This window comes from Felis catus, chromosome B3 (genome assembly GCF_018350175.1).
Source record: "Felis catus isolate Fca126 chromosome B3, F.catus_Fca126_mat1.0, whole genome shotgun sequence".
Lineage (NCBI taxonomy): Eukaryota > Metazoa > Chordata > Mammalia > Carnivora > Felidae > Felis > Felis catus.
In genome coordinates this window covers 41,786,924-41,809,377 of record NC_058373.1, presented here as the reverse complement: position 1 = coordinate 41,809,377, position 22,454 = coordinate 41,786,924, and the positions used below count along the sequence as shown (strand labels likewise).

The 22,454-nt window shown below is 42.2% G+C and overlaps 2 long non-coding RNA genes across 4 annotated transcripts; one reads left to right on the top strand and one right to left on the bottom strand.

Annotated features, from left to right (window-relative positions):
* The first annotated feature begins 263 nt into the window (after nt 1-263).
* LOC109500639 lies at nt 264-22,274 on the top strand. Of its 2 annotated transcripts, XR_006599153.1 has the most exons (4): nt 303-1,462; nt 10,226-10,347; nt 18,476-18,839; nt 21,644-22,274. It is a non-coding gene; the product is annotated as an uncharacterized LOC109500639 (long non-coding RNA). The 2 variants fall into 2 exon arrangements; XR_002742901.2 differs by lacking the exon at nt 21,644-22,274 and having other exon boundaries at nt 264-1,462; nt 18,476-18,826.
* LOC123385900 lies at nt 12,959-17,276 on the bottom strand. Of its 2 annotated transcripts, none has more exons than XR_006599154.1 (2): nt 14,579-17,276; nt 12,959-14,458 (listed from the first exon to the last, which is right to left on the bottom strand). It is a non-coding gene; the product is annotated as an uncharacterized LOC123385900 (long non-coding RNA). The 2 variants fall into 2 exon arrangements; XR_006599155.1 differs by having other exon boundaries at nt 16,678-17,276.
* Nucleotides 22,275-22,454: the final 180 nt, after the last annotated feature.

Here is a 22,454-nt window from a genome sequence, read left to right as displayed (position 1 = left end):
CCTCATCCTGACCTTCCTCCTGTCCATCCCCTTCGGCCTGAAGCCACGTTAACCTCACAGCATCTTCCTTCCCTCCCCTCACCCGCCTGATGAGCAAAGTTCAAATGGCACTTCCTGGGAAAGTTTCCCTTGAGGACCCCAATCTAGAACAAGTCTCTTTGTTTTAAGTTTTCATTAGCCATGTTTCTTTCCTTAAGAGCAATTACCTTCATTTTTAATTACACATTGATGAGTGTGATTATTTGATGAAGATCCATCTTCCCTATGGGTCTCTAGGTTTCATGAGAGCTGGGGCAAGTCTGCTCACTGCTCTGCAGCTAGGTCCTTCCAAGGTGCCTGGCACACAAACAGCTTCTCATGGAACATTTCTGAATGAATTTCAGAGAGGTAAACACTTGAGTGGGAAACACAGACAACTGATCTCAGCTTCCCTAAGGTCCTTTCCACTGGGGAGCCCGGCCTGACCTGCGGAACCGCTGGCTCTTCTTTGTAAAGACCACACTGGTCACTGATAGTTGCTAGTTATGTGTGGGCTATTCGGTGAGCTCTGGGAAATAGAGCAGAGACACTGGCACCAGAGAGGCTGAAGTTCAAATCCCTTATCTACGCCACTCGATGGTCACGTGATTGTAAACAAGTTACTTAACTTCCTTCGATCATCATTTCCTAACCTGTAAAATGGAGGTGACAGCTTCCTAGTTCATAGTGTTGTTGGACAGATTGATAGAGATAATGTATGTCTAATGCTGAACCCAGACTCAGGGCCAGAGTAGACATCCCATCAAGGTTGCTTTCTCCCACCTTCTTGCTCCCCACCACCCTGCTGTCCATGCACTTCCCCTGTGCTCACCTCTTTTTATGTGGGACTCTTCAGCTACTTTCTCTAGGGCTGTGTAAGCCATGTGGTGGCCCTGTGTTTTGTTAGCCCCAGGGCTACAAATCAACAGCCTCAGTGATCACACTTCCAGCCAGTGGCCTGATGTCTTAGTTGGGTTCCCCCAGAACTGGCACCTGTGACAAGGATTCCAGTGTAGGTGGTTTGTCTGGGAGATGATTCTAGAAGCCACAGTAGAGAAGGGAGACAGGGCGAGGAATGACGTGTGATCATGCAGGTCACCACTGTGCCCATCTGGAGCTTAACCCTCAGGGAACTCTAGAAGACAATTATTCTATCCAAGGAGCAAGGGAATTAAGGCATACACCTGGCCCCAACAGTCTGTCTTTTCACAGGGGTGAGGGTGGCATGGCAGTGACCCTCTGACACCTCCTATGTGCCACATTCATGTGCAGGACTGAGAATGTGTGGCACCAGAGAAGCCTCACGGGCACGGAGCTGCAGGTGCTGGCATGGAAGGGGTGACATGGAAATATGGGCAAGACACCAACAGCTTCTGCCTCAACTGGTGAACAGCTCCTAAATTCATGCCTTCCTGGTCACAGCTTCCACGTTTTCTTGACCAAAGTGAGTGTAACATGCCTACTGCCTTGTTCTAGACATAACTACATTCTAGCCATAGACTCTTCCAGTTTGCAAACTGATAAATGAAGGAACTTCAGGGGCGCCTGGGTGGCCCAGACGGTTGAGGATTCGACTCTTAATTTCAGCTCAGTTCATGATCTCACCATTCATGAGTTCAAGCCCCACGACTGGCTCTGCACTGACCGTGTCGAGCCTGCTGGAATTCTCTCTCCCTATCTCTCTGCCCCTCTCCCCCCAAAATAAATAAATAAACATTTTTTTTGTTTTTTTTAGTGAAGGAACTTTATACCTGTCTTTTGATTTGGGACAGGAAGGAACATCATTTCCTAAACCAAAGGCTGCTTTCTCTCCTTTCTATTATACTCTCAAATATCCCACATACCTACCTTCATTTGGCAAGTTTTAAAGACACAGTCTGCATATTTAAAGCCTGTGTAAGTTCAAGAGAAAGTTTTCATCACCTTTAAAATTTCTAATTCTTTCCCTCCACCCAATCACATATAGATAGCTCAGGTTTATTGTTAACATTACCTGAGGATATTTTAAAACATCCAGATAATCGAGAACCCTAATTAATGAATGTCTGGATAATAGGAGGGTCACTACATTAAATGCCCGTTGATAATATAGGCCGGATAAAGCACAGGGGAGGAGTTTCAGATGTGACCTGTCCTGATGAGCCAACTCTGACCCTCTGGATGCTATTCATTATTAAGCAATATGTACTAAGTGCCTACAAGGTGCAGAGTGCTGTGCTAGGCGCACAGAGAGGCTTGAGAAGGTTTCAGAAAGAAAGAACTTCCCTTCCTCAAAACAACTCTGAGCCTATTCTAATTTCCGCTATTAGAGATTTTTTTTTTCTTTTCCAGCATCCTTTTATACAATGAATTCTCACTAGGAGGGATCACAGTCCCAGATGATACAGCCAAGAGGGGCCTCAGTGTTCCAACTGCTGTACAGATAGAGACCCAGAAGGGAAATGATTAGCCTGAAGTGACCCAACCCACAGTGGGTAGAGCTGGGCCTGAAGTCCGTGCCTCTGTCCCTACTGTCTGCTTTCTTCACATTTTAAAACTGTTATCTGTCCTTCGCATTTGAGGGTGGATTAATTAAGGGCTGGTCTCCGAGATAGCTTTCTTTCTTTTTTTTTTTTTAATTTTTTATTGTTTATTATTTTTGAGAAAGCAAGCACGGAAGGGGCAGAGAGAGGGAGACACAGAATCGGAAGCAGGCTCCAGGCTCTGAGCTCTGAGCTCTGAGCTCTGAGCTCTCAGGATAGAGCCCGATGCGGCGCTGGAAGTCACAGACCGCAAGATCATAACCTGAGTTGTAGTCGGTTGCCCAACCAACTGAGCCACCCAGGTGCCCCTCTGAGATAGAGCATGTACTGGCAAAGTGGGTTTCACCACCTGCCCCCACTCTCAACTTTGCAGCTGATGGTCATTTTCTCTGGCAGACCCTTTGCTGGCTAAACTCCTCTGAACACCCTTCTAGCTCACCGCTGTTTCTCCTCTGACCACTGGATCAAAATCCAATGGGAAAATCATTTTAAGTGTTCACTCTTTTTTTTTAATGTTTATGTATTTTTGAGAGAGAGAGAGAGAGAGAAAGCAAGCACAAGCAGGGGAGGGGCAGAGAGAAGGGGACAGAGGATCCAAAGTGGGTTCCGCACTGACAGCAGAGAGCCCGATGCGGAACTCGAACTCATGAACCGTGAGATCATGACCTGAACTGAAGACAGACGCTCGACCAACTGAGGCACCCAGGTGCCCCAAGTGTTCACTCTTAAGAGCCCCCATACTCCAGACCTACTGAGTCAGAACTCATCTCAGGGACTTGGGCCAAGGAGACTACACTTGTAATAAGCCTTTCATGTGTCACACCAAAGTTTGAGAACCATCAGCCTACTGGCTGAAGCCCAGCATCTTCAATGTGGCTTAGAAGACCTGCCTACCTTCTGGCCTCACCTCCATCAGCCAGGCTGAACCACCCTCTGTTCCAGAAACAGGCCTCAATATTGTCAAGTCCCTGCACCTTTGCTCACTCTGTTTCCCCTGCCTTGTTTGCCTTTCTTTCATCAATTCTACAGGGTGAATTCCTGTTCCTCCTGTTCTCCTCCAAGGCCCTCCTGAAATGTCCCTTCCTCTCTGTCACTCTTCTTGACTCCTTCCCTGTTTCTCCTTCCTTCTCATAGTTATCGATACCTGAATCTATTATAGCACTTATGTTCCTGTAGGAGTGAGTTCTCGGCCTCTACCTCGATCCAGGGCCCCTGGGAACACACATTGCTCCTTTGTGTGTATTAGAAAAAGGCACCCCTTCCTCCAGAGCCAGACACGTGGCTTGGCAATAAGCGTAGAGGCTGGATTTCAGCCCAGGCACCCTCCCCAGGCACCCTCGTGCAGGCCAGAGGCTGCTCAACCACGTGCAGGGGCCCTCCACCTGCCTTCTCGGCTGTGAGCTCCTGAGGGTCCCCTGGAACTTGTTCATCATTGTACATCCCCAGCCTGGAAGTGTGGCCCTGCAGTGACTGTCTATAAAAGGTTTTATGAGCTGAAGTGAATGGTACGCGGGCTGGGAGCATAGGCAGTGTTGCTCCTCACATGAGTCATCAAATGCTGTGAATTGCAGGAGGCCCCCAGAGCAGCATAGGCGGGATGAATAATGTCATCTGTTCTGTTCTCCATGGATTTTGGATATTTTAACATCTGCAGCTGGAAATTGTTCAGAGCTGTGAGACTAAAATAGATGCCTGCAGCAATCTGTTAACTCATTCTTTGCCTTTTGGACCTAAAAAAAAAAAAAAATCCTTTCTACTTTCCCCAGAGTTAATCTATCTGAGGCTAGTTGTTATTAAGGCCATGGGAGAAATCGCCTGCCTGAAAGACCCTCCACGAGATCCCTTCTGCCGCACAACTCGCCCATCAGTCAAGTGCGGTTGCCTGTCAGGCCCCGCCCCCCCTCCCCCCCCCCCCCCCCCCCCCCCCCCCCCCCCCCCCCGCCCCGTGGCTGAGTCGCTAAGTCGGGAAACACAGTCATCCACAGTAACAGAACGACAGAGCGCAGTGTTAGACTCCCTGCTGCTCTGTAGAGAGGGGACATGGGTGGCAGTGCAGGGTTTGGTTCCAGTTCCCGGGCGTTTAACATTCTCATTACTCCAGTGAGAATGCATTCCCGTGTGACTTGATTCCTTTCCTTAAAAAGGTCATTATGACATTTCACGACAGGGTTGTTCGTTAACCTTCTGTCATTACCAATCCAGGAGAGGCATAGGAATTGAATTCCTATTTTGTCTTTAATCACTGAGGCAGTGACCAAACAATGAAGTCGACAAGTGGAGGAAAAGAGATGTGAGAGCAAGACAAACCATGTAAGAATAAACTGGAAGATTAGTTCACATGCAGCAGGAAAAGAACTGGTGACTTTAGTAGTTGACATCTTGGGTGTTTGTTTGTTTGTTTTAATTTTCACTAAAAATAATATTAGGGGGCGCCTGGGTGGTGCATTCGGTTAAGCCTCCGACTTCAGCCAGGTCACAATCTCGTGGTCCGTGAGTTCGAGCCCCGCGTCGGGCTCTGGGCTGATGGCTCAGAGCATGGAGCCTGTTTCCGATTCTGTGTCTCCCTCTCTCTCTGCCCCTCCCCCGTTCATGCTCTGTCTCTCTCTGTCCCAAAAATAAATAAACGTTGAAAAAAAAAATATTAGGGGCAGAATAAACAGTTCTAATTTGTACTCTTCATCAGCTGACCTCCTCACTAAAGTTTATATTTCATCATTTTTACAGGTCCAAGCACACTTAATTTTCACAACAAACATTCAGTGTCATTATGATGAGTCCTACCTTACAGATGAAAAAACTGAAATTCACTCATCACCCAAATTCAGACCCAACAGGTCATAAAACAGATGCTGAGCTTTGTATATGAGGGACACATATGTAAGACAAAGTCATGCCTTCAATGGTTTGCAAACTAAATCAGAATAAACAACATGGACAGTGATTGGAAGACAAAAGGTCAAGGTAAAAGACAGAACATTTAGCTCGGGTATTAACCAGAGAAGTCTACATGCAGGAGACAGAAATCGGAAGTTGTGCAATAATCACATTCAGGAAAAGACATGAAAACATTCTGAGGGTCCTGAGGTTTGGATTTTTTTTTAATATACAGTTAGTACCAGAGCAGGGATTTGAACCCACTTCAGAACTCATCACCATTTCATTTACACCCTACATTTTCTAAAAGAGACCATTTTTCTAGCAGATTTAGGATAACAACAATATTGAGCAGAATATTCCAGAGATTTCCCATATATCTCCTGCCTCCACGCATGCATAGCCTCTCCCATTATCAACATCCTCCACCAGATCAGTATGTATGTTACAAATGATGAACCTACCTTGACACATCATTATCATCCAAGGTCCACAGTTTATATTAGTATTCACTCTTGGTGTTGTACATCCTATAGGTTTGACCAAATTTTAATGACTTTATAGTATCAAACAGAATAGTTTCATTGTCCTAGAAATCCTCTGTTCTCCACCTTTGTATGCCTCCCTCCCCACTAATCCCTGCACTGATCTTTTTACTCTCTATAGTTTTGCCTTTCCCAGAATGTCGTGTAGTTGGATTCATACCTTACGTAGACTTTTCAAACTGGCTTCTTTCACTTAGGAATATGCATGTGAGTTTCCTCCATATCTTTTCATGGCTTAATAGCTCATTTCTTTCTTTTACTGCTGAACAATAGTCCCTTGTCTGGATGTGCTACAGTTTATTTATCCATTCACCTACTGAAGAACATTTTAATTGCTTCCTCGTTGTGACCATTATGAATAAAGCTTCTGTAAGTATCCATGTGCAGGTTTTTGTGTGAACATAAATTTTCAATTCCTTTGGCTAAACACCAAGGAGAGAGACTGCTGGATTATGATAAAATATGTTTAGTCTTGTAAGACATTGTTAAACTGTCTTCCAAAGCAGCTATACTGTTATGCATGCCCACCAGCAATGAATGAGAGTTGCTCCATATCCTTGTCAACATTTGGTGTTGTCAGTTAGATCTTGACCATTCTAATAGGTGTGTAGTTGTATCTCACTGTTGTTTTACTTTGCATTTTCTTGATGACATATGATGTGGAACCCTCTTTCATATGCTTATCTGTCATCTGTGTGAGGGGTCTGCTGAGATCCTTGGCACATTTTTAATTCAGTTGTTTGTTTTCTTATTGTTGAATTCTAAGAGTTTTTTGTATATTTTTGGCTAACAATCTTTTTCGGCTTGGGGGTTTGTAGGTTTTGTTTTTTGGATAACAGTCTTTTATCAGATATGTCTTTTGCAAATATTTCTCCTCCTTTGTGACTTCTCATTCTCTTGATGGTGTATTTTGCAGAGCAGAAATTTTTAATTTCAGCGAAGTCAAACTTATCCATTTTTTTCATGAATCATGCATGTCTTTAGTGTTGTATTTATGAAGTCATGGCCAGACCAAAAGTCATCTAAATTTTCTTCAATATTATTCTCTAGAAGTTATATAGTTTTGCATTCTTAATTTGTTTTTGTGATGATTTTAAGTTAATTATTGGAAGAGTGTAAGGTCTGTATCCAGATTTTTTTTTTTTTTTTTTTGCATGTAAACATCCAGTTGTTCCAGCATCATTTGTTGAAAGGCCATCTTTTCTCCATTGTATTGCCTTTGCTCCTTTGTCAAGGACCAGTTTACCATAATTATGTGGGTCTATTTATGAACTTTCTATTCTGTTCCAGTGATCTATTTGTCTGTTATTTTGCCAGTACTTGATTACTGAAGCTTTAAAGGAAGTCTTGAAATTGAGTGATGTCAATACTCCAACTTTGTTCTTCTCCTTCAATATTGTGTTGGCTATTATGGATCTTTTGCCTGTCTATATAAACTAGAATCAGTGTATTGGTATCCACAAAATAAATTGCCAGGATTTTAATTGGGATGGCAATTAACCTATATATCAGGTTGTAAAGAATATAACCTATATATCAGGTTGACATCTTGACAATATTGAGTCCTCCTTGCCACAAACATGGAATATCTCTCTACTTATTTAGTTACTTTGATTTTATTCACCAGAGTTTTGTAGTTTTCCTCATATAGGTCTTGTACATATTTTTCCAGATTATACCTAAGTATTTTTTTGGGGGGTGCTAATGTGAATGGTGTTGTCTTTAATTTCAAATTCCACCTGTTCATTGTTAGTATATTAGGGAGGAAATTGGCTTTTATATATTAACCTTGTATCCTGAAATCTTGCTATAATGGCTGATTAGTTCCAAGAGATTTTGGTTAATTCTTATGGATTTTCTACATAGATGATCATTTCATCAACAGACAAAAGTTTTATTTCTTCCTTTCCAGTCTGTAAACCTTTTATATGCTTTCTTGTCTTATTCCATTAGTTAGGACTTCAGTATAATGTGGAAAAGCTGTGCTGAGAGGGGACATCTTTGCCTTGCTCCTGATCTTAGTGGGAAAGTTTTTCACCATCAATTATGATGTTAGATGTAGGGTTTTTTATAGATATTCTTTATCAAGTTGAGGAAATTCTCTAGTCCTACTTAACTGAGAGGGTTTTTTTTTTAATTCATGAATGGAAATTGATATTATCAGATACATTTTTTTGCATCTATCCATATGATCATATGATTTTTCTTCTTTAACCTGTTGATGTGATGGATTACATTAATTGATATTTGAATGTTGAACCATCCTTGCATACCTGGGATAAATCCCACTTGGCCATGGTATATAATTCTTTTTATACATTGTTGGACTCAATTTTCTGGTATTTTGTTGAAGATTTTTGTATCTTTGCTCATGAGAGGTATTGGTCTATAGTTTCTTTTCTTGTAATAACTTTGGTTTTAGTATTAGGGTAATGCTGGCCTTATAGAATGAGTTTACAAGTATTCCCTCTTCTCTGCTTCCAATCTCTGAAAGAGATTGTAGAGAATTGGTTTAATTTCTTCCTTAAATATTTATTAGAATCCACCAGTGAACCCATCTGAGCCTGGTGCTTTCTGTTTTAGGAAATTATTAATTATTGATTCAGTTTCTTTAATATATAGAGGCCTACTCAGATTGTCCATTTCTTCTATGTGCATTTTGGCAGACTGTCTTTCAGGCAGTTGGTCCATTTCATCTAGGTTATCAAATTTGTAGACATAGACATGTTCATAGTACTCCTTGATTATTCTTTTAATGTCTGTAGGATTTGTGGTGATGTTCCTCTTTCATTTCTAATATTAGTAATTAGCATCTTCTCTCTTCTCTTCTTTTCTCTTTTCTTCTCTTCTCTTCTTATCCTAGGTAGAGACTCAACAATTTTATTGATCTTCTAATCAAAGAACTAGCTTTTGGTTTCATTGATTTTCCCTATTGATTTTCTGTTTTCAATTTTATTGATTTCTGCTCTTTCATTTCTTTTCTTCTGCTTACTTTGTATATTTAATTTGCTCTTCTTATTCTAATTTCCTAAGATTGAAATTTACATGACTGATTTTAGATTCTTTTTCTTATTTAATATATGCATTTAGTGGTATAAGTTTCCCTTTAAGCCCTGCTTTTGCTGCATCCCACAAACTTTGAGAAGTTATGTTTTCATTGTCATTTAGTTCAATAGTTTCTGTGGGGATTTTTTAATGTTTATTTATTTATTTTGAGAGACAGAGCACAAGCAGGGAGGGGCAGAGAGAAAGGGAGAGAGAGAATCCCAAACATGCTCCATGCTGCCAGCACAGAGCCCGACAGGGGCATGCAATCTCATAAACCATGAGATCATGACCTGAGCCGAAATCGAGAGTCAGTCGCTGACTTAACCAACTGAGCCACCCAGTCACCGCAAGTTCAACAGTTTTTTAGTTAATTTCCCTGAGGTTCTTCATTGATCTATGTGTTATTTAGAAGTGTGTTATTTAGGGGTGCCTGGGTGGCTCAGTTGGTTAAGCATCTGACTCTGGCTCAGGTCATGATCTCACAGTTTGTGGGTTTGAGTCCCATGTCAGGCTCTGTGCTGACAGTTCAGAGCCTGGAGCTGCTTCAGATTCTGTCTCCCTCTCTCTCTGCCCCTCCCCAGCTCATGCTCTGTCTCTCTCTGTCTCTCAAAAGTGAATAAAGATTTTTAAAAAACATTTCTTAAAGAAAATTGTGTTGTTTAGTCTCCAGATATTTTGAGATTTTTCTAGCTATTCTCTATTATTAATTTCTTAAATTTTTTTTTAATTTTTAAAATTTTTGTTCTGTTACTAATTTCTATTTTAATTCTATTAGAGTCTGAGAGCAGATGTATGTTTTCTATTCTTTTAAATATGTTGAGGTAGGGGCACCTAGGTGGCTCAGTCGGTTAGACATCTGGCTCTTGATTTCAGCTCAGGTCATGATCTCTCAATTCATCGGGCTCTGCACGGACAGAATGGAGATTGCTTGGGATTCTCTCTCTCTCTCTCTCTCTCTCTCTCTCTGCCCCTCCCCAGCTTGTGCATGCACTCTCTCTCTCAAAATAAATGAATAAACTTTAAAGAAAAGCTTGTTGAGGTGTGTTTTGTGTTTTATGGCCAAGAATGGAGTCTGTCTTGGTGAATGTTCCATATGGGCCTGAGAAAAATATGTATTCTGCTCTTACTGGATAAAATGAACTGTAGATGTCCATTATATCCAATTTATTAATAGTGTTATTGACTTCGGCGGTGTCATCCCCAATTTTCTGCCTGCAGGATCTGTCTGTCCATTTCTGATGGAGGGGAGTTGAAGTCTTTAACTATGACAGTGGATTCATCTATTTCTCCTTGCAGTTCTGTCAGTTTCTGCCTCACATCGTTTGACTCTCTGTTGTCAGGTGCGTACATATTAAGAATTGTTATGTTTTATTGAAGAATGAATCATGAGGATTCTTTTTAATTGCATTTTTTAAATTAAACATTTTATTTTCTGAGATAGGTGTAGATCACATGCCCTGATAAAGAATCCAGAGAAATCCCATGTGCCCTTTACCCAATTTCCCCCAATGGCAACATCTTGCAAAACCATAGAATTAATATCACAACCAGGACATTGATATAACTGCAATCCATCAATACAAATCAGGTTTCCCAGTTTTACTCATACTCATTTGTGCATGTCTGTGTATTTAGTTCTGTGTAATTTAATCACACACGTAGGTTCATGTGTCCACCGCAGTCAAGATAAAGAACAGTTCCATCACCACCAATATGCTTCAGGTTGCTTTTTATAAATGCTCCCAACTCCCTTCTCTCCTCCTCCTGCCCCAGTCCCTATCCTCTTGTAACCACTACTCTGTTATCCATTTCCATAATTTTGTCACTTCAAGAATGTTATATAAATGGGAAAAGGATCCAAATAGACGTTTCTCCAAAGAAGAAGGACAAATGACAGATAAACTCAACATCATTAGCCTTCAGAGAAATGCAAAGCGAAGCCACATCAGATAGCACTTCACACCTGCAAGGATGGCTGTTATCAAAAAGACAGTATTGGCAGGGATATGGAGAAATTGGGACTCTCATCCAATGCTGGGGGGAAAGTAAAATGATGCAGCTGCTTTGAAAACAATCTGGCAGGTTCTCAAAAGATTAAACATAGAGTTATCATATGACCTAGCAATTCCAGTCCTAGGTCTATGCACAATGAAAACCTATGTGCACACAAAAACTTGTATATGAAGTTTCATTGCAGCTTTACTGGTAGTAATCACAAATTGGAAATAGCTCTAATGTCCATCAACCAATAGTACATAAACAAATTGTGGTATATCCATATAATGCAATGCCACCCACCAGTAAAAGGGAATGAACTATTAATACATGAGTTAGCATGTATTAATTTCAAAATATTATGCTGAGTAAAAGAAGATATACAAAAAAAGAGCATATACATGCCATATTTTTTCACATACATAATATTCTAAAAAATGCAATCTAATCTACAGTGCCAAAAAACTGTTGCTTAGGGAATGGACAGGGAAACAACTAGCAAGGCAGGAAAGGATTGTAAAGAAGATGATGGAGGGATGCCTGGGTGGCTCAGTCAGTTGAGCATCCAACTTCAGCTCAAGTCATGATCCCACAGTTCATGGGTTTGGGCCCCACGTCAGGCTCTATGCTGACAGCTCAGAGACTGGAGCCCGCTTTGGATTCTGTCTCCCTTTCTCTCTCTGCCCCTCCCTGCTCACTCGATCTCTGTCTCAAAAATAAATAAACACTTTAAAATAATTTATAAAAAATTTTTAAAAAGAGGATGATGGATATGTTCATTGTCTTGATTGTGATTGATGGTTTCACACTTAAACTGTACACTTTAAATACATACAGCTTATTATATTTTAATTATATCTCAATAAAGTTTGTTTTAAGTACACCATTAAATAACATACTTCTAAAAAACACACGTAATCCTACAAATTCCTCCTCCTCTACATTCTCATGTCTTTATACGTGTTTTTTTACTACTGCAAAGCAGAATGTCTTACTTTTTCCACTTAACACTGTTTCGATGATTATTTCTTAAAGTATGCTTTATTATCATTTTTTCAAGTTTTTCCTTTTTCTTAAATTTTTTTTTAGTGTTTATTTTTGAGAGAGAGAGACAGAGCATGAGCAGGGAAAGGCCAGAAGAGAGAGGGAGACACAGAATCTGAAGCAGGCTCCAGGCTCTGAGCTGTTAGCACGACGTGGGGCTGGAACTCATGAACCACGAGGTCATGACCTGAGCCAAAGTCAGAGGCTTAACTGACTGAGTCACCCAGGCACCCCTCATTTTTTCAAGTTCTTATTTTGTTATACATGAACTTTTACATGAAAATGTAAAATACAGGGGTACCTGGGTGGCTCAGTCGCTTAAGCGTCCGACTTCAGCTCAGGTCATGATCTCACAGTTTGTGAGTTTGAGCCCAGTGTCAGGCTCTCAGCTGCCAGCACAGGGGCTGCTTCAGATCCTCTTACTCCCAATCTCTCTGCCCCTCCCCCACTCATTGCATGTTCTCTCTCTCTCTCTCTCTCTCTCTCTCTCTCTCTCTCTCTCTCTCATAAATACACACATATATATGTAATACAGAGAGAAAAATGCGCAAATTATAAGTATACATCTCAATGAATTATCACTAAGTGAACACATCTATAAGATCTCGCTTTGAAAACAAGGATCTCTGGGGCACCTGGGTGGCTCAGTCACTTAAGCAGCCAACTTCCGTTCAGGTCATGATCTTATGGTTCCTGGGTTCGAGTCCCACATCTGGCTCTGTGCTGACAGCTCAGAGTCTGGAGCCTACTTCGGATTCTGTGTTTCCATCTCTCTCTGCCCCTCCCCTGCTCATGCTCTGTCTCTCTCTCTCTCTCTCTCTCTCTCTCTCTCTCTCTCTCTCTGTGTCAAAAATAAACTTTAAAAAAACATTTTAAAAAATTTATTTTTGAAAACAAGGATCTCTTTTTGAAGAATAGTATTTGGGGCTGAACAATTCACAGTGCACCGTCAAAGATAAACACGGTAGGGCATTAGTTCAAGTGGTGAAAACAGATTTTCTTCAGGAACCACTGACAGTAAAGAGCAGAGGGCCATTCAGATTTGTACAGAGGTGCTGGAGTATTTTAAAGGAAAAATGAGGGTACAGGGAGGGGGCAGAATGAACAGAATCAGGGAAGTGAAAAATTACAAAAAGCTGAGAGAGTTTGTTTGTGTAAAAGGCATCTGAATTAACCTGCTAGTTAACCTGTTAATAACCTGCTAGTTATTGAAGTTAGGGTCCTACCCACCCATAGAAACTGGGAGACAGATGGCCTATCTTCAGGTGTTGACTGACACAAAGAGTAAATGCTTTTGGCAGCCCTGATTTTTGTCGGGCAAGCACCTTAGAGGGGAGGGTCGGCCTAGAGATATGGCCTTGAGCTGTTAGAAACTGTTAGTGTCGGTTTATGGGGTTTTTTTTATAGCCAAGGTTGAGGCCTAGTCGAGAGGAGGGCTCAAAGGAGTCTGGCCAGAGTTTGGTCACGGAGAAAATCTTTGCCAGCACAACTCTCCCACAGATTGAAGGGCTTTCAAAATCATCCTGGGCCCCTTTCCACTAAATGTCAGGGGCCCCCCTCCTCCCTCCCCCAATTATGATAAGCAAAAAAAGAAAAAGACAAAATAGCTCAATGCCTTCCTAAATGCCCCATCCCACTAAAACCACCACACTATATAATGTCTGATGTGTCTTCCAGCTTTACAATCCTCAAGTAATACCACCGGCTATTTTGTCTCCATTTGAAGATAGAGTCAGGGGCGCCTGGGTGGCTCAGTCAGTTAAGCTTCTGACTTCGGCTCAGGTCATGATCTCTCGGTCCGTGAGTTCGAGCCCCGCGTCGGGCTCTGTGTGACAGCTCGGAGCCTGGAGCCTGCTTCCGATTCTGTGTCTCCCTCTCTCTCTGCCCCTCCCCCACTTGTGCTCTGTCTCTCTCTATCAAAAATAAATAAATCTGAACAATAAAAATAAAATAAAAAAAGAAGATAGAGTCAAAGAAGCAGGCAGAAAAGACAGTATGCAGAAATGGCAGGCAGGGAATGGAGGGTGGAGGCAGCTATCGTGGCCCTGCCTCCTCTGTAAATCTACATGGCAAATGCATACACACTCCCTTGTCTGAATCACTTTGTACAAATCCCCAGGCAGCAAAGCAAGGAAATGCGCAGACCCTGGAGCAAACCCTAATTCTAATTCCAGTTCTTCCATTTGACTTTATTTCTTTGAGCAACTTAGCCTCTCTTAGCCTCTGTTCTCTTACTTGTCAGGGAGATAATACCTACTGCTCAATGTACAAATGCATATCAAGTAGCCAGCACATAATAAAGTCCGATGATGGTGAGCTCTCCTCCCTCAGGGGGTGAGATGGCCCAGTGCTAGTAAGGTCTTCTCCCCGGGCGAATTCCATTTTCTAGTCCTCCAGTAGGATTCGCTCAAGCTAACAAACAAAACCAGCAAGTGAAAACCTTAGGAGATGGAACTTGAGTAGCAGACTGCAACTATTTTTCTATAAAAAGTACAATTTTACACTCATTCATATAGAGTCTTCAATATATACCTGTTGAAAGCTCACCATGTGCCAGGCACTAGGGCTAAACCCAGATGAAATAGTCTCTGCTCTGAAGGAATTCACAGACCTTTGGCAAATCCAAAAAGTTGGGTAAAAAAACAAATCCAAAGAGTTAGGTCAAATTGTACCACAGGGCTAAGTGCCGCAATGGAGGAATGTAGGGCAAGATGGAGGCAGGAAGGGAGCGTCCCACACCCTCCAGGGCGGGGTTGGCTGGGTAAACCCCAGATGTTGATGAGAACTTTCCAGGAAGAAACAAAAGCTTGTGCAAAGGCCTGGAGGCAGCCAGCAGCCTGTTCTCTGAGAACTCGAGATAAGAGCCCTGATGAGAAGTGGGAGGTGAGGGCGGTGGGAAAGTTGGGAGCATACTGTCTGCTGCAGATTACAAAGACCACTGTAGCCAGGTCAAGTAGAAAAGGAGTTTATTTAAACATATTGGGTGGGATGACCATATATTTTCTCGCCCCATTTGAGACGGAAAGGGCACTATTTTTAATTATGCCTGACGGCAGATGTACAGGAGACACGCATGGAGTTGTTAATATTAGGGCACTCCCCAAAGCTGGAAAATTGAGAGCAGTGCACAGCCTGGAACGCTGCCCAGGCCTGCAGTGGGGCGGCCCTGCCGCCCAGACAGGCACTGGACGCTGGACAAGAACTCCTGTCCCTGCCACCCAGGGAAGCGCCCTTGATGGCATTACCAGCTTCCAAAAACGGGCACCTGTGATTGGTGGAGCCTACTTCACACACCTGCCACCAAGTGAAGGAAGACTGAGAAGGTAAATTCCTGACACCACCACCTACCGGCTGGGAGGCTTTGGGCCAATTACTTCACTTCCCTGTACCTCTATTTCCTCATGGAGGAAATGGCAAGGATAATAACACAAGCTGCCTTTAGAGTTGGCACGCTGCTAAAATGAAATATGTGTCAAGAGCTTAGACCTGTGCCTGGCACAGAATAGCGCTATGTAAGCATTTGCTATGATTGTCGTTTATTCCCCAAGGAGGCAGAATTCAGAAGACAGGAAATTCCCTCAAAGAAAGGAAAAGTGTTTTTGCAGGGGCCCAACGGAATGACACATATCCACTACACCTGATTCAGTGCTGAAATTGTAACAGAAATGAACTATTCCACACATTTATTTACTCAGTAAAAATGGCAGTGTCCATGGGGCTGAGGGTACAAATAATGCCTTATCTTTTCATTTGCATAAATCAAATCAAACATAGCAAAAGCTCCACCCATCAAGGTTGGTAAAAAGCACTAGATGGATCTTCTTTGTGGGGGTGGGACTCCTTACACCACCTTAGTATTAAACAAGAGCCCCAGAAAGTTGTGGGATTGTGTTGCTGGACCCCTGTCTATGGTTGTTGTTGCTGTGGTACTCTGACAGGGGCGAGGAGTCCCCGGGTCTGTGGAGGCTATTGTAGGTGGGATTCTTCTCTGGACACTTAACCTTGTCAGCCTCCAACTTAGTCTGGGAGACCTTCGCTGAGCTCTGCAAAGCCATGGGTTTTGGAAGTTCCCGCTCAATGTACACAGGCAACCGTGCCTTCTAGGGGCAGGCTCTCTAAGGCTCCGCCAGCTGCATGGCCCAGACCCAGGGCCACACCGGCCACCATTCTTACACCAACCACCATTCTCCCGTCAGCCCCCTGACTCCATAACTGCTCCTGGTGGTGAGTGTAGGCGTGAGGGACTGGAAGGAGGGGAGAGGGCGATGAAAGCAAGCAAGCCAAAGCCCCCCTTCAACCTCTGCCAGGGGCCTCCGTGCAAGAGGCAGCCTGCCCAGCTCCTGGAGAGAGGGTGGTGAACTGCACTTGGCAAAGGAAATAGTACCTAGAGCAACTGAATGTTCCCTTCAAATTACACTACTTTAATAGCTAGATGTGACTGAAAACGTTTGGGACGAAACAGGGATGTCACTAAAGTTCCTTTCTACCCAGTTGGAAAGAGATTTAGCCAAGCAAAGTAGATAGCTGGGAAAAAACAAAACCTTCTCTGTTTATCCTTTGGTGGGTTGAGATCTCTCAAACAACCAGTTACAGTTGTTAACTGCCCCCTGGGGGATAAGGAAAGCCCAGACCTTCAGGTTGCAGAGGCCTGGCTACCCTCTTGGCAGAGAAGGAAATGTCGTTCATTCCTTTGTGGTAAATCCAATTCTGAAAAGAAAAAAAAAAAAAAAGTTTCTCAATAGGTTATCCTACCACGTGACGAACCACAGGAGTCTGGACTTTCTCCTGTTGAGAAATAGCACTTTAAAGCATTTGAGTAGGGGATATGCATGATTACATTTCAGTTTTGGCATATTCATCCTGGTTCACACTACATCTTGTATTTTTAAATAAGCTTTTTAAAATTTGGGGATAACTGTAGATTCACATGCAGTTCTAGGAATTGAGACTGATCTCGCATACCCTTTCCCAGTTTCCCCGTGGTAACATCTTGCAAAAACTATAGGGCAGTATCCCAACCAGGATACTGACAGTTGATGCAGCCAAGATAGAGAAAAGTTCCATCACCACAGGGATCTCTTATGTTGCCCCTTATAGGATCTCTATATAGATCCTCACCACAAGGATCTCTTATATTGCCCAACCCCCTCCTTAACCCCTGGCAAAACTAATCTGTTTTTTATTTCTGCAATTTTGTCAGTTTCAGAATGTTATATAAATAGAATCATACAGATACATATATATGTTTAGATATGTACATATATATGTATGCAGATATATACGTATATGTACAGACATATACAGATACAGATATATAAGTATTATATATACTGTATTCTCACAATAAAGTAAGCTAGAGAAAAGAAAATGTTAAAATCATGAGAAAGGGGCATCTGGATGGCTCAGTCAGTTAAGCGTCTTACTCTTGATTTCGGCTCAGGTCATGATTTCATGGTCCATGGATTTGAGCCCCGAGTCATGGGTTTGAGCTGTGCCGACAACACACAGCCTGCCTGGGATTCTCCCTCTCCCTCTCTGTCTGCCCCTCCCCCACTCATATGTGTGCACGCACTCTCTTTCTCTCTGTCAAAAGAAATAAATAAACATTTAAAAAAGGAAATTATAAGGAAGAGAAAAATGCATTTACAGTATTGAACTCTATTTATCAAAACAAATCCACATATAAGTGGACCCATGCTATTCAAACCTGTGTTGTTTAAGGGTTAATTGTATATACTTTTAAACCTAAAAAACTTTCGGGGCGCCTGGGTGGCTCAGCCAGGTCATGATCTCGCGGTCCGTGAGTTCGAGCCCCGCGTCGGGCTCTGGGCTGATGGCTCAGAGCCTGGAGCCTGTTTCTGATTCTGTGTCTCCCTCTCTCTCTGCCCCTCCCCTGTTCATGCTCTGTCTCTGTCTCAAAAATAAATAAACGTTATAAAAAAAATGTTTATTTAAACCTAAAAAACTTTCAAAAACATAGATGTGTGCCCATCAAAAATATGTAATATTGTTTGTGTAGGTTTTAAAAATGTGAACATGGTATTATTATATACAATTCGCTCGCTTCTCAGTTTTCTTTTTTCATTAAAAAAGGGGGGTTTGTCTTACATTTCTTATAGGTGACCTAGAGAGAGACCTAGCCCATTCCTTTCAATGAATAGAGAGTATCCACGTGGTATGTATGTGCCACAACTTACCCATCCTTCACTGAAGGATATTTAGGTTGTTTCCAATGTTTTGCTATTACTAAAAATGCTACAGTAAACACCCTTGCATTGTTTCTGTATGCGCGTGTGTGAAAGATTGCAAAAACGGGCCATCTTCTCTGTATCCATTGTAATTTTTCACCCTCCCTGAATCCACTGCAATATGACTTTGAGGCTCTGCCCATCAGCAGTTAACGTCTGTTTCTCCTCCCTTTGAATCTAGGATGACCTTGGGCTTATTTGGCTAAGAGAATGCAGCAGACAAGACAACGTGCCAGTTCTAAGCCTAGGCCTCATGAGGCCTTGAATCCTTCTCCTTTTCTCTCTTGGGTCCTTATCCGCCACCACGTGAACAAGCTGAGGCCAACCTGTTGGTTGGAGAAAGAGAGACCACACTGAAGAGTGTTGAGCTGTCTTCTGAGGGCATCCTGTACCAACCAGACCCAGCTACCCCAGCACAAACTGACAACGACTGAGGCCAGAGGAAATCAAAACTGCCTACCTGAGTCCAGACCACCTGCCAGTCTGAAGAACTGTGAGCCAAGTCATTGTTTGAACAGCGAAAGTTATCAGATACACTTGTGCAGGTATTTCTTTAGAGTGGTTTTCAAACTGTAGCATGTATCAGAATCAGCTGGTGGGCTTTTAAAATCACAGATAGCTGGGCACCCCTGTTGGAGTGTCTGATTTAGTAGGTCGATCTGGGTGAAACCTGAACATATGCGTTTCTAATGACTCGGGTCATGCTAATGATGGTCCAAGTGCCATACTTTGAAAATCATAGCTCTAGAGTGTACAACCTAAAATGGTGTTGCTGGCTCATGAGTTACAAGCATTTTTTTAAACAGCTAATAGACACTCCCAAGCTGCCATCCGAAGTCAAGATACCCTCAACTAAATTTTAAGGGATGAAAGAACAAACTACCGAAAGAACACATTAAAACCAGATAGTATGGTACAACAAGTGTAACAAAGGAAACAGCAGCATGAAAGAGGAAGTGCTCTGAAATTCTTGTGGTTGGAAGGTTGGGCAGGAAGCTGATTAACTAATAGTTATGACCCCTGATATCTACACACCAAAGCACAGAGTATGAGTGATGAAGTAATTTTGAAAGTCTCCCTAGAAAACAGATAGTATTGCATAATACTAGATATTATAGTATAGCTTATACTGCACTGAGATACGGTGGAATAGGACTTGTGGCAAGAAGCAGCTCTAGAAGAATATTCTTTCTTCCAAAGAATCAAAGGGGAGATAAGATCTTGAATGTCAGTGCTCAGCCTCATTTCTCACTTCTTTCCCCTTTGTTTGCCATGATGGCCGCCATGGCCCCTTTTAATTTCTTGAATGAACCCTCCTCCCTCCTACCACAGGGTCTTTGCTGTTGCTGATCCCTCTACATGGGACACTTCCTCCTCTTTCTGTCCATGCTTGCACCAAGTTAATTCCCATTTATCCTTAAGATCTTAGATCTCATGTTGCCTCATTAGAAAAACCTTCCCTAGTCTTCCAATACTAGATCAAATCTCACCATTATAACCTCTCAACACACTATGCACCCCTCCTTCACAGCTCTTGTTACAGTTGGAATTTTACATTTATTTGTGTGTTTATATGATTCATGAATATCTTACCCTCCCGCCTGTGATCTCTAGGGGGGCTGGGTATGTGTCTGTTTTGAGTAACCATTGTAACCTTAGCACCAACTTTGTCTGGTAAAGAGCAGATACCCATAAATATGTGTTGGATGATTAAGAGTAGGGTTCTGTGAAAGCCTTCAATGAACCTTAGATCAAAAGTGCAATGGGAAACATTCTGAAGAGGAAAATAGGAGAGGAAACAGAAGTACTTTCGGGACATCACACACTAGCAGGTCACAAATAGCAATGACGGGCTGCCAGCCGTTTAAACAACCACATCAAAAGTACTGGCTACTAGATCTCTGATCTCCTGGAGAAAAGTTTCTCTTGGTGGACTAGCGGGTTCTGTATGAGGTCCAGTCATATTCAATATTTGAACAAGATGGAAGGCTTACCTATCTTGTTTGCAGATGATATGAAAGCCAAAAGGTTATTATAACATAGACAGTGACAGAATTTAGGTTAAAAATAATGCCAATGGAAATACTAAGCCAGGGGCGCCTGGGTGGCTCAGTCGGTTAAGCATCCAACTTCAGCTCAGGTCACGATCTCATGGTTCATGGGTTCGAGCCCTGTATCAGGTTCTGTGCTGACAGCTCAGAGCCTGGAGCCTGCTTCGGATTCTGTGTCTCCCTCTCTCTCTGCCCCTCCCCTGCTTGCACTCTCTCTCACAAAAATAAATAAACATTAAAAAATTACAACAACAAAAAGAAATACTAAACCAAAACAGGTAAGATAAAGGTTAATCAATCTTGCAAGTACATGCTAAAGAAGGGAAGCTAGGTTTGACTATATTGTTTATATAAATAAAACAAAACAAAACAAAAAGACTTGATTGCTGACCACATATTCATTATGAACCAGTCTTGCAATTCAACTGGTGAAAATGCCCACTGTCCAGAAGAGGGAAGATGATGGGCTCACTTTGCCGTGGACCCTGAAGCACAGTGTCTGCCAGTTCTTAGAACCGGTTTGGGGCCCGGAAACCTTAAGATATGAAGAACGATTACAGCAGCTGGAGAAGGTTAGCCTGCAAAAGTAAACATTGAGGGAAAACAAAAACCGACCTCACGTAAAGGCAGCCCACGAAATTCATACTTCCAACTTCAGAAAAGATGCTCTTTTTAAATCTCTCATGATTTTTTATTTCCACAATTTCTGACAAATTCTTTTTAATATCTTTGTTGTTTCACTTATTCCTGTTTTTTCATAATTCCTTACTTGTTTTGTGAATATTAGGCATTCATTTCTCTCTTCGAGGATTCTTTGGGAAAAAAACATACTTTGTTTTCTATCAACCTTTTTTTTTTTTTTTTAACCAGGGAATGGCTTCTTTTTTCTCTTTTCCTGTAGATTCTCCTACTGCTTTCATTTGATTGAGGTATTTCACTTTTTGATTATTGCCAGTGTTTCTTAGAAATATTTTCCTTCATATGTTTAGGAAATTTGGTTTGCCGGTTTATACTTAATGGAAATTTTCTTTCCTTCTTACTTTTCCTTCCTTTCCTTTTTCTCTATTCCCATCTTTCCCCTCCTCTTTCTGTCTTTACTTTTTAAAGTAAAAGTTTACTTTTCTTCTGTCTGATTCCTGTGGCTCCCAGTCCAGAGCAAGCTAAAATATTGCCGTTCTGGGCTCTGGCCCCATGGTGATAGTCAAGAGGCAGCCAACACTTCTGCCAGCTGTTTGGTTAGGTTGCCTCCTAGGTACTTGGCTCTCATGGAGAACATTTATTCTCTGTTACCTTCACAGAAGCCATACTATGGGTGGCCTCGACCTGCTTCTGAACTGCTGGAAGTCCACCAGGAACTTGCCTTTTGCTCTCTGCATGGCTCTGTGCTTCTATTCCATTTTTGATCCAAGGAGAAGTACAGAAGAGTACATAAAATATATGTACAAATTTTAAAAGAATACTAAAATGAGTGCTCATTGTGACCACCACTAGCTGTGTCTTTTACATTTTTGTCTTTGTATTTTTGTTCTCTTGTTGTCATGTGCTTGGAGCAGTGGGGCTTCCAGCAATACCATCTGATAGAATGCACCTGTCCATTCTAACTGCAGGTGGTGCTCTAGAGACCTCTGTGAGTTTCAGTGCCAAACCCCTGAGTCCTAGGATACCCTGATCTCTTGCTGGTAGTGGCTTTGTTAGCAGCCCCAGTGCTTTATAATTATTTAGCTCCAGTGTCTCCCTAATAAATATATATATTGAAAACTAAATATGCATAATTGTAAACTTGAAATGGATAAGTGTTTAATTATCTTTAAAAATTAACATTGCCATTACTTGTTCAGCAATAATTATACACCTTTTACATGCAGCAATTAAAAAATGTTTTAATGTTTATTTATTTTTGAGAGGGAGAGAGACAGAGACAGAGAGAGTGTGAGCAGGGGAGGGGCAGAGAGAGAGCGGGACACAGAATCCCAAGCAGGCTCCAGGCTCTGAGCTGTCAGCACAGAGTCCCATGTGGGACTGGAACTCACAGAGGGCGAGATCATGACTTGAGCCCAAGTCGGTGGCTTAACCGACTGAGCCACCGAGGCGCCCCTTTTTGTAGCAATT